At 45.2% G+C, this 7859-nt stretch overlaps 1 protein-coding gene across 1 annotated transcript in view; it reads left to right on the top strand.

Annotated features, from left to right (window-relative positions):
* Positions 1–7859, top strand: part of PRKAR1B (protein kinase cAMP-dependent type I regulatory subunit beta) — a 61767-nt gene that overhangs the window by 10118 nt on the left and 43790 nt on the right. The gene's annotated exons all lie outside the window — the stretch shown is intronic.

Genomic DNA, 7859 nt, shown 5'->3' with positions numbered 1-7859 from the left:
TTCTTCTTCTTCTTCTTCTCTTTCTCCTTCTCCTCCTCCTCCTTCTGCACCTTCTCTCCTTCATCTTCTCCTCCTTCTTCCTCTTCCTCTTCCCCCTCCTTCTCCTTCTCCCCATCAGCATTTCTCCTCCTCTTCCTCCTTCTGCACCTTCTCTCCATCTCCTCCTCCTTCTCCTTCCTCTTCCCCCTCCTTCTCCTTCTCCCCATCAGTATTCCTCCTCCTCCTCCTCCTCCTCCTCCTCCTCCTCTCCGCAAACCCCACTCCCTTCTAGGATGGGTGTTGAATATCCAGATCGGCTTTCAGCCAAAACATGGCTTGCATAAAACCTCTCCACCCTCCCCGATAATATTTTCTCTCTGTAGCAAACATTTGATCCTATGCTTCACCTCTCCATTGTTCTCTCTCGTCCAAAACTTTCTAAAAATTGTGCTTTGTTTTTTTTTTTAAAGGGCAGTGCATTTTTACCCAGATGAACATGGCAGGCAAACATTTCTCCACATTTTGAAACGTTCGTGGCCTCCCAGCTGAAAGACTAGTGATTAAACGACATATTTGATCCTTTGTTCAAATCCCTAGCAGAGGTCTATATGATAAACACCGAAAGAGCTACAATTTCAATTGCAAATCTTGCTTAATTTTTCCATGCTGGTAGATTGTTCTTTTCACTATTTTCCATGTTAGGTCCTCAGTCCAGTTGACCCAGCTGCCAGTTCATATTAGTGGATTTATTCTGGAAGAACATGGTTGCAATCATTTTTTTTTTGACCCAAATTGTGTGAAACAGCTGGTTAAGTCTCATCCTTACAATAAACTAACAGTTTCTAAGGTTTCCAGAAACAAAGGTGGCCTTTGAATCGGCTACAACAGCTGGAGGAGTCCATTAGGGTCTCTCAGCTGCCCTTGCAGAACAGAGAAGGGCGGTAATAGAATATTTTAAGCGTTTAGTAATTCCGGATTTGTCATGTTATAGAAAGATGTCTGTGTCTTGGGAGGGACGGGAATATTGCAGAGGTAGTTCTTGATTTACCACCATTTCTTTTCGTAACCGTTTGAAGTTACAGCAACATAGGAAAAAGGGGTCTTACAACTCATTTTTCATACTTAACAATCTTTTGCAGCATCCCGGTGGCCACATGATCAAAATTCGGACGCTTGGAGGTCATCTAGTCCAACCCCCTTGGTTGTCCAATCTCTTCTTAAAAACTTCTAGTGTTGGAGCATTCACAACTTCTGGAGGCAAGTTGTTCCTCTGGTTAGTTGTTCTCACTGTTGGGAAATTTCTCCTTAGATCTAGGTTGCTTCTCTCCTTGATTAGTTTCCATCTATTGCTTCTTGTCCTGCCTTCAGGTGCTTTGGAGAATAGGTTGACCCCCCCCCTCTTCTTTGGAGCAGCCCCTGAGAAATTGGAAGACTGTTATCATGTCACCCCAGTCCTTTTTATTCACTAGACTAGACATTTTCATAACAGAAAATGTGGTAAAGCCCATTTCGAAATGGCTTCCAGTTTTGACCAACTTGGAAGCGTGGCTGAGATGGAATTTAACGTCCTTGTGTCCTTTTATGGCCGAGCCATAAAACCATATTTAGCAAGCTTCAAAGACTTGAGTTCACATATCCATTGAAGGCATGGTTTCATTGACACGTTTTTTTTCATCAACCATAATAGCTGGCTTGCCGGACACCATCAGCCCAACCGTGATAGACGAAGCCAACCATTTTGTTTTCTCGCTCTCCTTCCGGGTCCATCCCTTCATAGCAGGTGGTCCTTCCTCCTCCAGGCAGTTCTGGTGGGGGGGGGGGGACGAAGTTCGATGCGTCCCCACAAGAGTGACCATTTCACTCCCTGCCACCTGGTGTCACTGTATTCAAGACCATGCTTTTATTGTTAGACTATTTTTTTTAAAAAACAACAACAACCCAAAGCAAAGATGTATTTGGAGACCCGTCGGTCGTCAGAAACCCCAAATACGCGGCTGAAACTTTAGACTGCCATTGTGAAGATCAGAAATACAGAAATACATTCCGCTTTGCTTTGAAGACGTTTCATCCCCACTTCTCATTGTGCCGAGCTGCTCAACAGCTTGATGACAGGACATGATCTGGTGGCCCAAGGATGTTCAAGACACCCTGAGTCAGCCTGAGGTTGCATTTTGGATGTTCCAGTCATCGTATCCTCCTTCTGCTGCCCAGGATGCCAGGATATCTGTTACGGAACAAACACAGCTAGCGTAACCCTCCAGCTACGTAGGTGGATGCTTTTGTGTGAAGGCGGAGGGAAGAGAACTTTAGCAGGTGGCCACGAGGAAGGCAGCTTGGAGTCACATCTGGAGAAATGAGCTGTTTGCTCTGCATTCCTGCAGCTGTTTGGCCTGCCTGGTTCTGCTTTAAACGTTCAGAGCGGTGGCTTTTCCTACCAGATCATCTGCAACTCTTCTTCCTTCCCCCCAACACGTGTTCAGAAGCAAGCCCGGGTGTTCCCTTCTGCTGACACCAGGCGTTCAGATTAGTGGGTCTGCCCCCCAGGGATGGGCTAGAAGCTTGCCTACATGTCCTCTCTCAAGGTGGAGGCTTGAGAACATGGCTAAAACAGATGGGAAGGCCTAAATGTCCCCTCAGATGTATGAGGAAAGAAGGAGGAGGGGTGTGTGTTTATGAAGTTTCACGGCCCAAAGAGCTAGATTTTGGCCTGGAACTTGTGCTGGCTTCTCCCAGATGGGGGCAAAGTGTCTTGTATTAACGGAAGACCTGGCTGCAGCTGCAAACATCTGTTTCTTTCGGAAATAGCAAAGCCTTTAGGAGAGGCTTCGTCATCGGCAGACGGGGCACCAAACTGCTTTGCAAGGCTTCCAACTTCTCAAAGGGGCAAAGGGTGGGAAAAGGCTGCTCTTGAGATCCTGCTGCTGACCGGCCAACAATGACAGGGCCTGTGGGCTCATAGATTCATTTGCTGAAAGCTTGTTTCATAAATCGCTTATCCTGTCAAGGCTTCATCCCAGTGCTATGTGAGTTTTTGAGAACCAAGCGCTTCCTTTTTGGCTTTTGAGGGTCTGCATTCCCCAAATTGAGCAGGAAGAGGGAAATAGGTCTCCTAGTCTTTGGGACTAAAGCATAAGTAGAACAATTAACCCGTGGAACAACCTGCCTCCAGAAGCGGTGAATGCTCCAACACTGGAAGTTTTTAAGAAGAGACTGGACAGCCATTTGTCCGAAATGGTATAGGGTTCCCTGCCTGAGCAGGGGGTTGGACTAGATGACCTCCAAGATCCTTTCCAACATTATCATCATCATCATTATCATCATCATCATCACCATCATCATCATCATCATCATCATCATCATCATCATCATTATTAAGTGGAAAAGTGACCCTGGGCTTCCCCTGTTCCAATCCATTGTACGGGTAGTCCTCGACTTACATCAGTTCCTTTAGTGAACCATTCAAAGTTACAACATCTGAAAAAAAAGTGACTTATGACCCTTTTTCACATTTCACCATTTTGCAGCATGAGGTGATCAAAATTCAAACGCTTGGCAACTGACTCATATTTTTCCCTTCCAACTTTATTATTATTGTTGTTGTTGTTGTTGTTATTATTATTATTATTATTATTAGAAATCGTATCATTAAGTCTGTTGATCCCAGAGCCCAAGAGTGCCTTACTTCACATATAGCAAAGAGAGCAGCACTTCCTGGAATAACCAGGTAACCAGGCAGCATTGCATGGATGCAGGATCATTCCAAGAAGCTCAGTGGAGACAGAAAACTCTGCGTAAAGCGGGAAAGGGAAGCCAGAATAACAGAATGACAAAATAACAGAGTTGGAAGGAACCTTGGATGTCATCTGGTCCAATCCCCTGCTCAAACAGGAGACAAATAGCTGTCCAATCTCTTCTTAAAGGCCTCCAGTGATGGAGCACCCATGACTTCTGGAGGCAGGTTGTTCCACTGGCTAATTGTTCTCACTGTCAGGAAATTCCTCCTTAGTTCTAGGTTGCTTCTCACCTTGGTTAGTTTCCATCTGTTCCTTCTTGTCCTGCCTTCAGGTGCTTTGGAGAATAGCTTGACTCCCTCTTCTTTGGGGCAGCCCCTGAGATATTGGAAGACTGCTATCTTGTCCTCCCCCCCCCCAGTTCCTTCTTTTCACTAATCTAGACAGACCCAATTCCAATTATGTACTGTAGCTAATAAACTAAGCAGGACCGGCTGTTGCATTAATATTTTTAAAAAATTCCTCTCCTTTTCTGCATATCAAAAATCAAGGTATAAAAATTAAAAAAAGGGGGGGGATTGTCATTCTGCTTTGTCCTCCTGCTTTGCCAAGCCACGTTCTTCTCGGGTTGATGTTGGGTGCTTATTGCTAACTCCCAAACTCGGTTTCGGCCAACCATCCCTTGCGGCAAAAGTCAACTTGAATGAAGTCTCTGAAACTCTTATGAGCTGAAAATATCCCTGTGAATCATTTCCTTAAACATTCACATCTAGAATCTTTTCCGCTTCGCAACAGTCGGGCTTTTATTGCTGCGTTAATCACTTTCTATTTTTTCTCTCGGCATTACTACATTCTTAGATGCTTCCTTTACTGTAAGTAGTCAGCGGTCACAATGGGAGGTGGACCTTGGCGTGACCTGCACAGATTTTATTTGGATTAACCCGTTCTGGAAGGAGACAAGTGTCCTCTTGGGAATCGTAGTTAACTTTCAGAAAGCCACAATCACTTTCAAAGCCCTATATGGCTTGAATCTGGGTTATTCCCGAGAATATCTGCCTCGGTTGGCTTTTATTTCCTCATTTCTTTACTATATTAGGTTTTTATTTTACCTTTATTACTTTGTAAGTAACTCAAGGTGGCGAACATACCTAACGGCAATAGCCTTACACTTATATACCACTTCACGGTGCTTTCCAGCTCTTTCTAAGCGGTTTACAGAGTCAGCCTGTTGCCCCCCAACAATCTGGGTCCTCGTTTTATCGGTTTCGGAAAGATGGAAGGCTGAGTCAACCAGGAGCCGGGCAGGACCGAACCACTGGCATTGGGCAGAGTTAGCCTGCAATACTGCATTCTAACCACTGCACCAATACTTCCTCTTCCTCCTTATTTTAGCCACAACAACAAGCCTGTGAGGTGGGCTGGGCTTCCTCCATTTTGCTTTCACACCTAAGGCGGGACTAGAAACTCACCGTCTCCTGGTGATTGGTCCAAAGTCATCCAGCTGACTTTTATGGCTAAGGCGGGACTAGAACTCACCGTCTCCTGGTGATTGGTCCAAAGTCACCCAGCTGACTTTTATGGCTAAGGCGGGACTAGAACTCACCGTCTCCTGGTGATTGGTCCAAAGTCACCCAGCTGACTTTTATGGCTAAGGCGGGACTAGAACTCACCGTCTCTTGGTGATTGGTCCAAAGTCACCCAGCTGGCTTTTATGGCTAAGGCAGGACTAGAACTCACCGTCTCCTGGTGATTGGTCCAAAGTCACCCAGCTGGCTTTTATGGCTAAGGCGGGACTAGAACTCACCGTCTCTTGGTGATTGGTCCAAAGTCACCCAGCTGACTTTTATGGCTAAGGCAGGACTAGAACTCACCGTCTCTTGGTGATTGGTCCAAAGTCACCCAGCTGACTTTTATGGCTAAGGCAGGACTAGAACTCACCGTCTCCTGGTGATTGGTCCAAAGTAACCCAGCTGACTTTTATGGCTAAGGCAGGACTAGAACTAATCTCTGCAAATCTTTGAGGAGCTTCACTTCCAACGTGCCATGGACTCGCCTTGTGGTGACTATCAGTAGAGTCTTCTCAGTAGCTTCCCAGCAGAAACTCAAGAACAGACTTTTAACTACTGTATGTTTGAAAGTTATTTTAAGGCTGATGAAATACTGGTTTTGCATTTCAACTTTTAAATTATTTGGTTTGATCTCTTGACCGCCTGTGGCTATTGTGAATCCACCAGTTGGCTCCGGCTAAAAAAAACAAACTGTTGCTTTGAGTGACATTTGAACCCAACACTTCCCTTTAAAAAAATGGCTATTTTGTCTATTCTTTGGGGAACGAGTTAGATTTTGGTTTTTTTTTTTTAACAAAGTGAACCCAACTTAGCCCCGTTTGTCCAGCCAGGAAGTGAATCACTGAACTTGTTTTGTAATGATATGAAAGGAGACTTGTGAACCTCGTCCTATGGAGGATATGGACAAGCAGACACATGGATTTATGGAGAAATGGGTGTAGTATACAGAACCGTGGGCTGAGAAGGCAAATGGGTGAGAGATGACAAGAAAGAGAGCACGAAAAGCACTGGAATAATAGAAGAGAATTGAGGGGTCCTTGGGCCTCTCTGAACTTGGTGGTTTTCTTACAGACATTTCACAATCCAACTAGATAACATCATCAGTGCTAGAAGGGAGTGGGGTTTGTGGAGAGGAAGAGGAGGGGGAGGAGAAGGAGGAGGAAGAGGAGCAGAAGGTGAATTGTGGGGTCCTTGATGCTCTCTGAGCTTGATGACTTCCTTGCAGACCAACTAGGTAACCTCATGGGTGCTAGCAGGGAGTGGGTTTTGCTCTTATTTTATATACTACTACTACCACCTTATATGCACTATGTACATTATTACATTTAGTACGACCACTATGTACCGTTACTACATTTTTTAATACTTAACGTATAAAATGAGAGCAAACCCCACTCCCTTCTAGCACTGATGAGGTTACCTACCTTGGTAATAAAACGTCTGCAAGAAAACCACCAAGCTCAGAGGGCACCAAGGACCCCACAGTCGTCGTCCTCCTCCTCCTCCTCTCTGCAAACCCCCCTTTCTTTTAGCCCTGATGATGTTACCTAGTTTGGATCATGAAACGCCTGCAAGAAAACCACCAAGCTCAGAGGGCACCATGGACCCCACAGTCCTCCTCTTCCTCCTCCTCCTCCTCCTCTTCCTCCTCCTCCTCCTCCTCCTCCTCCTCCTCCTCCTCCTCCTCCTCCCCCTCTTCTCCTTCTTTTCCACTCCCTTCTAGCACTGATGATGTTGCCTAGTCTGGTAATGAAACGCCTGCAGGAAAACCAGCAAGCTCAGGGGGCGCCACGGACCCCACATAGAGAGAGTTGGTGGAAGTAGCCGAAAGTTTGTCTGGCTGTTAAGAGTTCTGTCTTAGAATAGCCTGAAAGTGGGAGGGTTTTTTTTGTGTTTTGTTTTAAATAACACTAGCTGAGATGAGGCCATAAGCTGTCAGTCCAAAGAAGGCTGCTGTTTCTAGTGTGGTCTTTCTTTCAGTTGTGTTTTCACAGTTGGCACCATAACTGACTATTTACTATTTCCTTCCTTCCTTTCTCACTCCACACCCCATCAGTCTTTGCACCCTTTAAGTGCCACCCATCATGGTTATCTACGCTTGGGTAGCTACTTCTTCTCCCTGCAGGAGAGAGGGGGCTTCTCTTTTCTGTTCAGCTCAGGATATTTACTTTCCTTTTATCTCCCATCTGAAACAACAGAAGTTGGGTTTTCCCCCACCCCTCCCCTTTGACCTAAGAGCTGGAGAAAGGTTGCATCATGTTGGGCAGTCTTAACTTGTCCTTCATCTTCAGGACTTCAGAGTCAAACATTCCTGCTTAAGGAAAATCAGTCCCGAGTGGAGGTGCCTGTTAGATACTTCAGTCTGAAAAGACAGACCATAGAAAGTCAGGCTTTGAAAGCAGCCAAGTCTGTTAGTAATTCTTCTTCTTCTTCTTCTTCTTCTTCTTCTTCTTCTTCTTCTTCTTCTTCTTCTTCTTCTTCTTCTTCTTCTTCTTCTTCTTCTTCTTCTTCTTCTTCTTCTTCTTCTTCTTCTTCTTCTTCTTCTTCTTCTTCTTCTTCTTCTTCTTCTTCTTCTTCTTCT

This window comes from Protobothrops mucrosquamatus, unplaced genomic scaffold (genome assembly GCF_001527695.2).
Source record: "Protobothrops mucrosquamatus isolate PMUCROS unplaced genomic scaffold, P.Mucros_1.0 scaffold1217, whole genome shotgun sequence".
Lineage (NCBI taxonomy): Eukaryota > Metazoa > Chordata > Lepidosauria > Squamata > Viperidae > Protobothrops > Protobothrops mucrosquamatus.
This window is presented reverse-complemented; position numbering and strand designations above follow the sequence as displayed.